The sequence below is a fragment of the Mus caroli genome, unplaced genomic scaffold, assembly GCF_978045245.1.
Source record: "Mus caroli unplaced genomic scaffold, Mus_caroli_1 scaffold_12, whole genome shotgun sequence".
In the NCBI taxonomy this organism is placed as follows: Eukaryota; Metazoa; Chordata; class Mammalia; order Rodentia; family Muridae; genus Mus; species Mus caroli.
The window spans coordinates 46080340-46091411 of NW_028227267.1; the positions used below are offsets into that span (position 1 = coordinate 46080340).

At 40.7% G+C, this 11072-nt stretch overlaps 1 pseudogene; it reads left to right on the forward strand.

Annotated features, from left to right (window-relative positions):
• Positions 1–1028: 1028 nt before the first annotated feature.
• LOC147001821 (disks large homolog 5-like) lies at positions 1029–10620 on the forward strand (annotated as a pseudogene).
• The last annotated feature ends 452 nt before the right edge of the window (positions 10621–11072 follow it).

Genomic DNA, 11072 nt, shown 5'->3' on the forward strand with positions numbered 1-11072 from the left:
CATGCCCAGCTTACACTGATCTTCAAACAATTTTTCGCATGCCAACTCAGTGACCTCATTACTTGTGACCTCAAGGGGGTCATTAAGTTGATGTGCTTTGCCTTGAAACCAAGTGTATCATGGAGGAATTCAAAGAGTTTCCAGGAGAGCCAAGAATTCCTCTTTGTTTTTAATGTTCTTTCTGCCAGCAGTGATGAGCCCTCCTTCTCCATATATTATAATATCCACATATTTATTAAGTAAAGCATAGGGAAATTCCTGGTAAGTGATGACAGGTATTTTCTTTCACCATAGACTTAGTCTATATATCTTTGGGCCAAATAATTTCAGCTGCAATATCTCCCGAAGCCCCTGTGTACCTGGTTCCATGTTTAATTGAGGTATTCCCATCCATGTAGAACATTCCCTCAGACTCTTTCCTGGGATGTGGGGGTGTCCAATATGTCTAGAGTGATCTGGTTCTTCATGTTTGTTTCCTCATACAATTATTGATGAGCTTCTGTGGGTCTTCATCTGTCAAGATGTTAGGAGAAGTGATAACACTGGGTTTTTCAAAGTAGACCCCAGGATAGTCAAAGAGTAGGACTTTGACCCTTGCTTTGAACAGCCAGAATTTTGGTGTTGCTTTGAGAAGAACCTCAACTGCATGGGGTGATGTAAATATAAGATGCTGATCCAGATAGAACTTCTCTGCTTCTTTCACTAGATAGTGGGAGCCACCAAGCTCTAAGACAAGAGGACCAGCCTGAGGATAAAGGATTCAATATCTTGACAGGTCTATTAGAAACTTCTCACAGAACTAGTATATTACTTCAGGCTCACCCAAGGAGCTCCTGAGGGTTATCTCTCCTCATTTGGTTCCCAGGCTCTGCTGTCCTCTGGGCAAGATAATAAGTTTACTCAGTACTAATAGGACCTTCTTTGAAGGAACAAGGATGTGGCATACAATTGGCTTGGGTAGTCCAGATACACCATTTTTTCACATGATACTTGATTGCTTAGTTCAGAGGATATTTGCTCTTTGGGCCATGCTCTACCACAGGATGAACATTGAATTCACCATCATTAAATCACAACATGAGAAGACAATGATGGATATGGAAAAAATGACCCAGTCAATAAGTGATATGATAGAGAAGTACAAGGAACTCATAGAAGATAACTATTCCTACAGGTGAGTCCCTGACACAAGTAAGGAGCAGCACTAGGCAGGGAATGCTTGTGGCCTTCTAGGACTTTGAACAAAAATAAGGGCTCTAATTCTCCTGTTTCTTTTTTAGAAAAATTATTTATTATACATGTAAGTACACTGTAGCTGTCTTCAGACACTCCAGAAGAGGAGGTCAGATCACATTATGGATGGTTTTGAGCCACCATGTGCTTGCTGGGAATTGAACTCAGGACCTCCGGGACACAGTCATGCTCTTAACCTCTGAGCCATCTCTCCAGCCCCACTACCTGTTTCTTAATAGGAGCCCTCCCTTGAGGCAAGGATCCTGGATTTGTACCTTTTGCACTCAGTTTTCTTAAGTTTGAAGAGTGTCCAAGACATTCCAAACTTTATTCTTCCAAATTCAGGATCCTCTGCATAGGAACCATTTCCACCATGCTGGGAATATCAAGCAACCCTGAAACTTTAGGGTTCTGACAGCAGATTCAAAATTCTGGGATCCATGACAAAAATGGAAAGAGTTTATACCTGTTGGGTCTTCTCTCCTCCCTCAGCGTGTTTTTGCCCTTTCCCTGCTGATTGTTCTCTGGTACCCAGACATATAAGCAAATATGAGGAACATTTCCTCTTCAGTGATGTACATGGGACACTATTGGTGTTATGGTTTTCTGAAATGTTGGTTTTCATATTGGTGTTATGGTCTTTGAGTCTTGTGACATGTGGCTGATCTCTGGATTTGACTTGCCTATTTTTAGTCCTGGTGGGTATAGTGTGGACTCTAGTCTGTCCAGGGATCAGGACTCTTGTTGGGATCCTAGTTCTTAAAAGAGTGGCAGAGAAATGTAAGCTTGCTGGAAATGACCATTTTTTGTTTCTTTGTTTGTGGATCAGCTTCAGGCACTGTTACCTCCTGAATGACTGCAATTAATTGAAGGAAAAAGTAAGGATGTTGCTGAATGAGAACAGAAAGCTGCTGGTGGGGCAGGCTGAAAAGGAAGCATCCTATGGTGAAGAAAAAGGTTCTGTGATGAGGCCAGCAAGAACATCTTTGTAACAAGAGCCAAGCAGCAGCAGGTAGGGTGATGTGTATCAGAGGCAGATTGCCCTCATGGCTCACCATAAACATAGTCCAGTGTAACAGTCCACCAACTTACCAGGCACTTGCCTATGTCTCCTCCAACTGTTTATTTATGGGATCATTTACATGGCTTTTGTGGAGGTAGCCCTTTTCAAGAAACTGTATGTTTGACAAGGAAATTTTTCTGTTCTGCTAGAATCTGCAGTTCACTAGGGGAGATAAGTTGATTACACATCACGACTCTATATGACATTGAGTTTGAAGGGTGCTGTGTTGGAGCCCTTCTTTAGAATAGTAGAGTGCTTTGAAGGAAGATGTAAAGGCCTTCAAAAGTTTTATGGGGATCATGTGAGATTTCAGGTAGGAAGTAGTTTGCAAGGATGAGAGCTTAGTGGGACTGAGAAATAAGTGTATTTCATTGTTGCCTTTTGGAAGTTTTTGTCCCCCACCCCAACCCATTCCCCTGTAGATCTTGATTCACACTGAGTGAGCCTGAGTAGCAGCTTGTCAGTCCTATTTTCTTTGAGTGCTGTTGGAGTTCTCTTTCCTGGGCCTTGTAGTCTGGAGCTGGCTGGATGAGCAGGGTTGTAGGAAAGGCTTCTCACAATCTCAGTTTTAGTGTGAGAGTTTTGAGGATTAGTGAAAAAAATGTCTCCAATATACCCCTCATTCTGACCAAGAAGAATGTTCTCTAGAGCTTTCTAGTTCTCTAGGAAGAAGAGCAGAGTCGTGTTTCTCAGTTGAAACATCTGCTCTGCATAGTCTAAATTATCTTCATCTTCTAGCATGACAGATTCCTGCACATTTATGATTTTAGGTAGGTGTGTGTGTGTGTGTTTGTGGGGGTTTGTGGATGATTGTACCAATCTGTACCTTAGTGGGTATGTTTGTAGGCCAGTTAACGACATCTGATTTTGTCTAGTCATTCTCTAACTTAGTTCTTTGAGCCTAGGTCTCTCAATAAACCTGATACTTCCTGTCATTCAATGTCCAGTAGACTTTTCATCTCCCATCTACAACCATTTGGAGATATGTCTCTTATTTATATCAGCAAATTGTGAAACAATACTATTATTTTGAAAACAAGTGTTAGATTTCTTAATTTTTCCTGCTTAGGTTTATTGCCCTGGGAGATTCTGGCTTGTCTTATTGGCTTAACCATGAGCATACATAGATGCCTACAGTGCATCCCTCTACTGACATTGTTTTGCTAACTATATTTTGGGCATGACTTTGTTTTAGGATAGATTCCCACTCAGAGTTGTGTAGAGTGCTTCCCAGGGTCTGGAAGGTGTAATGAATGAGGGAAGGCCTGGGAAGGGAAATCTGAGTTCACTTGGTAAGATGTGGGAAGAATGGCCTGTAGTAAAGATGTTTTTATTCACTTTTAAGTGTTGGCAACGTGGTTACTCTTGGTTTAGTAAGGCATTAATGGGTTGAAATACTCAACTGTGGATAACATAAATTTGTTGTGTAAGTCCCACCCTGGTCTACCACCACCATCCTACTTCTCCCTGCTGTTTCTATCATGATGAGACGAAAGCTCTTGAGAAGGTACAGTGGGCCAAGTTGTTTGTCTGACACCTGGAATAGTCAGCATTTGCTTCCTCCTTGTTAATGAATTGGCACTTACAAAAACAGACAAAAAAACCAAAACCCTAAATTGTAGAAAATGCCACCATGATCTTCCTTGCTATAAGCAATTGAACCTTGTAATAATTAATTTAGACCAAACCATACAAGGATCTCTGCATGGGAGGTGAAAGAAGATTCAAAGATGCTGGTCAGACAGCTTAAGCAAAACATGAAGTCTCAGGTTCAGTGAGAGACCTGGGCACAAGGGAATATGTTACAGAAAGACTGAACAGAACCTGACATAAATAACTGGACTTTCAACATAGCCAGCAATGTACACTTTGTCACAGACATACATATCTCACATACACACACCGACACACTGAGACACACACACACACACACACATACACACACACCACAAACACACACCCTCTCTCTATCGAAATCTTTATTATTATTATTATTTTTATTATGTGTTTTCTTCATTTATATTTCCAATGCTATTCCAAAAGTCCCCCATACTCTCCCTTCCCCCCACTCCCATTCTTGGCCCTGGGATTCCCCTGTACTGAGGCATATAAAGTTTGCAAGACCAATGGGCCTGCCTCTCCAGTGATGGCCGACTAGGCCATCTTCTGATACATATGCAGCTAGAGACACGAACTCTGGGGGGTACTGGTTAGTTCATATTGTTGTTCCACCTATATGGTTGCAGATCCCTTTAGTTCCTTGGGTACTTTCTCTACCTTCTCCATTGGGGGCCCTGTGATCCATCCAATAGCTGACTGTGAGCCTCCACTTCTGTGTTTGCTAGGCCCCTGCATAGTCTCACAAGAGACAGCTAGTGTATGCAATGATGTCAGTGTTTGGAAGGTTATTATGGGATGTCCAATTTTCTGAGGAACCGCCAGACTGATTTCCAGAGTGGTTGTACCAGCTTGCAATCCCACCAACAATGCAGGAGTGTTCCTCTTTCTGCACATCCTCGCCAGCATCTGCTGTCACAAGAATTTTTGATCTTAGCCATTCTGACTGGTGTGAGGTGGAATCTCAGGGTTGTTTTAATTTGCATTTCCTGGATGATTAAGGATGCTGAACATTTCTTTCAGGTGCTTCTCAGCCATTCTGTATTCCTCAGGTGAGAATTCTTTGTGTAGTTCTGAGCCCCATTTTTAATGGGGTTATTTGATTTTCTGGAGTCCGCCTTCTTGAGTTCTTTATATATATTGGATATTAGTCCCCTATCTGATTTAGGATAGGTAAAGATCCTTTCTCAATCTGTTGGTGGCCTTTTTGTCTTATTGACTGTGTCTTTTGCCTTGCAGAAGCTTTGCAATTTTATGAGATCCCATTTGTTGATTCTAGATCTTACACCACAAGCCATTGCTGTTCTATTCAGGAATTTTCCGCTCTACCCATGTCTTTGAGGATTTTCCCTACTTTCTCCTGTATAAGTTTCAGTGTTTCTGGGTTTATGTGGAGTTCCTTAATCCACTTAGATTTGACCTTAGTACAAGGAGATAGGAATGGATCAATTGGCATTCTTCTACATGGTAACCGCCAGTTGTTCCAGGACCATTTGTTGAAAATGATGTCTTTTTTACACTGGATGGTTTTAGCTCCCTTGTCGAAAATCAAGTGACCATAGGTGTGTGGGTTCATCTCTGGGTCTTCAATTCTGTTCCATTGTTCTACTTGTCTGTCGTTATACCAGTACCATGCAGTTTTTATCACAATTGCTCTGTAGTACAGGTTTAGGTTAGGCAAGGTGATTCCACCAGAGGTTCTTTTATCTTTGAGAAGAGTTTTTGCTATTCTAGGTTTTTTGTTATTCCAGATGAATTTGCAGATTGCCCTTTCTAATTCATTGAAGAATAGAGTTGGGATTTTGATGGGGATTGCATTGAATATGTAGATTGCTTTTGTCAAGATAGCCATTTTTACAATGTTGATCCTGCCAATCCATGAGCATGGAAGACCATCTTCTGAGATCTTCTTTAATTTCTTTCTTCAGAGACTTGATGTTCTTATCATACAGATCTTTCACTTCCTTAGTTAGAGTCACACCAAGGTATTTTATATTATTTGTGACTATTGAGAAGGGTGTTATTTCCCTAATTTCTTTCTCAGCCTGTTTAAGCTTTGTGTACAGAAAGGCCATTGACTTGTTTGAGTTAATTTTATATCCAGCTACTTCATTGAAGCTGTTTATCAGGCTTAGGAGTTCTCTGGTGGAATTTTTAGGGTCATTTATATATACTATCATATCATCTGCAAAAAGTGATATTTTGACTTCCTCCTTTCCAATTTGTATCCCCTTGATCTCCTTTTGTTGTCGAATTTCTCTGGCTATGACTTCAAGTATAATGTTGAATAGGTAGGGAGAAAGTGGGCAGCCTTGTCTAGTCCCTGATTTTAGTGGGATTGCTTCCAGCTTCTCACCATTTACTTTGATGTTGGCTACTGGTTTGCTGTAGATTGCTTTTTATCATGTTTAGGTATGGGCCTTGAATTCCTGATCTTTCCAAGACTTTTATCACGAATGGATGTTGGATTTTGTCAAATGTTTTCTCCCCATCTAACAAGATGATCATGTGGTTTTGTCTTTGAGTTTGTTTATATACTGGATTATGTTGATGGATTTCCATATATTGAACCATCCCTGCATCCCTGGGATGAAACCTTCTTGGTCAGGATGGATGATTGTTTTGATGTGTTCTTGGATTCAGTTAGCGAGAACTTTATTGAGTATTTTTGCATAGAAATTCATAAGGGAAATTGGTTGAAGTTCTCTATCTTTGTTGGGTATTTTTCTGGCTTAGGTATCAGAGTAACTGTGGCTTCATAGAATGAGTTGGGTAGAGTACCTTCTGCTTCTATTTTCTGGAATAGTTTGTGAAGAACTGGGATTAGATCTTCTTTGAAGGTCTGATAGAATTCTGGACTAAACCCATCAGGTCCTGGGATTTTTGGTTGGGAGAATATTAATGAATGCTTCTATTTCTTTAGGGGATATAGGACTGTTTAGATAATTAACTTGATCTTGATTTAACTTTGGTACCTGGTATCTGTCTAGAAACTTGTCCATTTCATCCAGGTTCTCCAGTTTTGTTGAGTATAGCCTTTTGTAGAAGGATCTGATGGTGTTTTGGATTTCTTCAGGATCTGTTGTTATGTCTCCCTTTTCCTTCCTGATTTTGTTAATTAGGATGCTTTCCCTGTGCCCTCTAGTGAGTCTGGCTAAGGGTTTATCTATCTTGTTGATTTTCTCAAAGAACCAGCTCCTCATTTGGTTGATTCTTTGAATAGTTCTTTTTGTTTCCTCTTGGTTGATTTTGCCACGAGTTTGATTATTTCCTGCCTTTTACTCCTCTTGAGTGAATTTGCTTCCTTTTGTTCTAGAGCTTTAAGGTGTGTTGTCAAGCTGCTAGTGTCTGCTCTCTCTAGTTTCTTTTTAGAGGCACTCAGAGCTATGAGTTTTCCTCTTAGAAATGCTTTCATTGTGTCCCATAAGTTTGGGCATGTTGTGGCTTCATTTTCATTAAACTCTAAAAATTTCTTAATTTCTTTCTTTATTCCATCCTTGACCAAGGTATCATTGAGAGGAGTGTTGTTCAGTTTCCATGTGAATATTGGCTTTCTATTATTTATGTTGTTATTGAAGATCAGCTTTAGTCCATGGTGATCTGATAGGATGCATGAGACAATTTCAATATTTTTGTATATGTTGAGGCTTGTTTTGTGACCAATTATGTGGTCAATTTTTGAAAAGTACCATGAGGTGCTGAGAAGAAGGTATATCCTTTTGTTTTAGGATAAAATGTTCTGTAGATATCTGTTAGACCCATTTGTTTCATAACTTCTGTTAGTTTCACTGTGTCCCTGTTTAGTTTCTGTTTCCATGATCTGTCCATTGGTGAAAGTTGTGTGTTGAAGTCTCCCACTATTATTGTGTGAGGTGCAATGTGTGGTTTGAGCTTTACTAAAGTTTCTTTAATGAATGTGGCTGCCCTTGTATTTGGACCATAGATAGTCAAAATTGAGTGTTCCTCTTGGAGGATTTTACCTTTGATGAGTATGAAGTGCCCTTCCTTGTCTTTTTTGATGACTTTGGGTTGGAAGTCAATCTTATTAGATATTAGAATGGCTACTCCAGCTTGTTTCTTCAGACCATTTGCTTGGAAAATTGTTTTTCAGCCTTTCATTCTGAGGTAGTGTCTCTCATTTACCTGAGTTGGGTTTCCTGTAAGCAGCAAAATGTTGGGTCCTGTTTGTGTAGCCAGTCTGTTAGTCTATGTCTTTTTATTGGGGAGTTGAGTCCATTCGTATTAAGAGATATTAAGGAAAAGTAATTGTTGCTTCCTAATATTTTTGTTGTTAAGGTTGGCATTCTCTTCTTGTGGCAGTCTTCTTTTAGGTTAGTTGAAGCATTACTTTCTTGTTTTTTCTAGGACATGCTTTCCGTCCTTGTATTGTTCTGTTTTTTGTTTTTTTGTTTTCTGTTATTATCCTTTTAAGGGCTGGGTTGGTGGAAAGATACTGTGTGAAATTAGTTCGGTCGTGGAATTCTTTGCTTTCTCCATCTACAGTAATTGAAAGTATGGCTGGGTAGAGTAGCCTGGGCTGGCATTTGTGTTCTCTTAATGTCTGTATAACATCTTTCCAGGCTCTTCTGGCTTTCATAGTCTCTGGTGAAAAGTCTAGTCTAATTCTGATAGGCTTGCCTTTATATGTTACTTGACCTTTTTCCCTTACTTCTTTTAATATTCTATCTTTATTTAGTGCATTTCTTGTTCTGATTATTATGTGTCAGGAGGATTTTCTTTTCTGGTGTAATCTATTTGGAGTTCTGTAGGCTTCTTGTATGTTCATGGGCTTCTCTTTCTTTAGGTTTGGCAAGTTTTCTTCTATCGTTTTGTTGAATATATTTGCTGGTCCTTTAAGTTGAAATCTTCATTCTCATCTACTCCTATTATCTGTATGTTTGGTCATCTCATTGTGTCCTGGATTTCCTGGATGTTTTGAGTTAGGATCTTTTTGCATTTTGCATTTTCTTTGATTGTTTTGCTGATGTTCTCTATGTAATCTTCTGCACCTGAGATTCTCTCTTTCATCTCTTGTATTCTGTTGCTGATGCTCGCATCTATGGTTTCAGATTCCTTTCCTAGGGTTTCTATCTCCACCATTGTCTCACTTTGGGTTTTCTTTATTGTGTCTACTTCCCTTTTTAGGTCTAGTATGGTTTTTTTCATTTCCATCACCTGTTTGGATGTGTTTTCCTGTTTTTCTTTAAGGACTTGTACCTCTTTAGCAGTGTTCTCCTGTATTTCTTTAAGTGAGTTATTAAAGTCCTTCTTCATGTCCTCTACCATTATCATGAAATATGCTTTCAAACCTGGGTCTTTCTTTTCGGGTGTGTTGGAGTGCCCAGGACTGGCTGAAGTAGGTGTGCTGGGTTCTGATGATGGTGAGTGGGCTTGGTTTTTGTTAGTAAGATTGTTATATTTGCCGTTTGCCATCTGGTAATCTCTGGAATTAGTTGTTATTATTGTCTGTGGTTAGAGCTTGTTCCTCTCATAATTCTGTTAGCCTCTATCAGCAGACCTGGGAGACTAGCTCTCTCCTGAGTTTCAGTGATTAGAGCACTGTCTACAGGCAAGCTCTCCTCTTGCCGGGAAGGTCCACAGATATTTGGCATTGGAACCTGACTCCTGGCCGAAGATGAAGGCCTGAAACAGGGCCTGTCCCAGAAGTTGTTAGCTTCTGTAGTCCACACTCTCACCTGCACAGAGGAGTCTCAGCAGGATCCAGGAACCAAGATGGCTCTACCGGGTGCTCTGGCAAAGCCCTCCTGGGCAGGGCAGACACCGCTCATCTGCCTGGGAAGGTGCCCGGATCTCTCCCGAAATCTTAAGTGAGCAGAAAACTATGAGGAGACAACAATGGTGGAAGAACAGTTGAATGGAGACTATTAAAAGCTGATGTATCATGTGGGACACAGGGCTCTGCTATCCATCCCTTGGGCACTAAAAATTCTTAGGGAGCACTCTTCTTAGACTAGGGTGAGTTAGTTAAATTTCATCCTTGAAGCCTCACATCTCTCACACCAACACTCAGCCAGAGAGAAGCCTGTCTCACGTCCTTGTTGATCCAATATGCTCCAAAATATAAGCTCTAGGAAAGAACTCTATCAACACTGACAGAAAACAGGACTGATAAGTCATTACTCAGGTTCTTTCAGTGTGATCCAAATCTGGCAGGGTGAAGAGTCCATCTTTCAATACAGGGAAAGAGGAAAGAAAGCATACAACCACCCCGCCCCCCCCCCCAAAGTCAATGAAAACCACTAATTTGGCAATTCCACTGGGATCTAACACTTGCAGATTTTGTCCTGCCGGTGATCTCACATGATCCCTAAGAAGCAAATGAGTTAAAAAAGCTCTGAATTCATTAATCAATATTCTGTACTACTACAATGGAGGCAACCACATAGAACACATTTAGCATAGTGGAATGTACTTGTGTAATGTGTGTTCAACCTATCTATCATAAGGAAATGCAGCTTTTAGTTGAGTAGAATGGCTTACATCCCAAACATGTACTTTTATGAAAGAGGATAACTCCACAGAAAGTCTTGGAAATGATCACAGAAGTGAAGAACTGGATGGACATAGGAGAGAGCCTGGATAAGTTGCCGGATTGTTGTGGAGGCTTGACTGTGTTTAAGGTTAGGCATTACTGCAACCTGACCCTGATGCTTCAAGCATCCTACCTGCTGCTGCTTGGAACATAGGTCATTGATCTTCAGGCTGCCTTCTTTACACAGCCTCTTTGTTTTTTTGGAGCATTCTTCCAATCCATCTGGTTCCCTGGCAGCTGTCTGTTCTCCTTCCACAACATCCTGACTTTGTGATGGAGATGGTTAGATTCACTCAGGAGGTAGCTGTGCCTGATGCTGATTCACAAACAAATTATAATCAATCAAGTCAACATCCATCTTCCTTCCACTCCTCCAAGGACCATCCACCTCCCAATGGGCCATGGTCCCAGGACAGCCCCAGACAACTGTCCAGATTGGCCATGGAGCATCACATAGAGGGAGGTCAAATCCAGAGGACAGCCATATTTCAGAAGGGAAGGCACTTCTGAAAACCCTGACAGTAATAGGAACTTACATATCTCTCAGAACTGGACCTGGGGCCAATGTGTGCTTGTATGTCCCTGGTATTTAAATATCACCTGTAG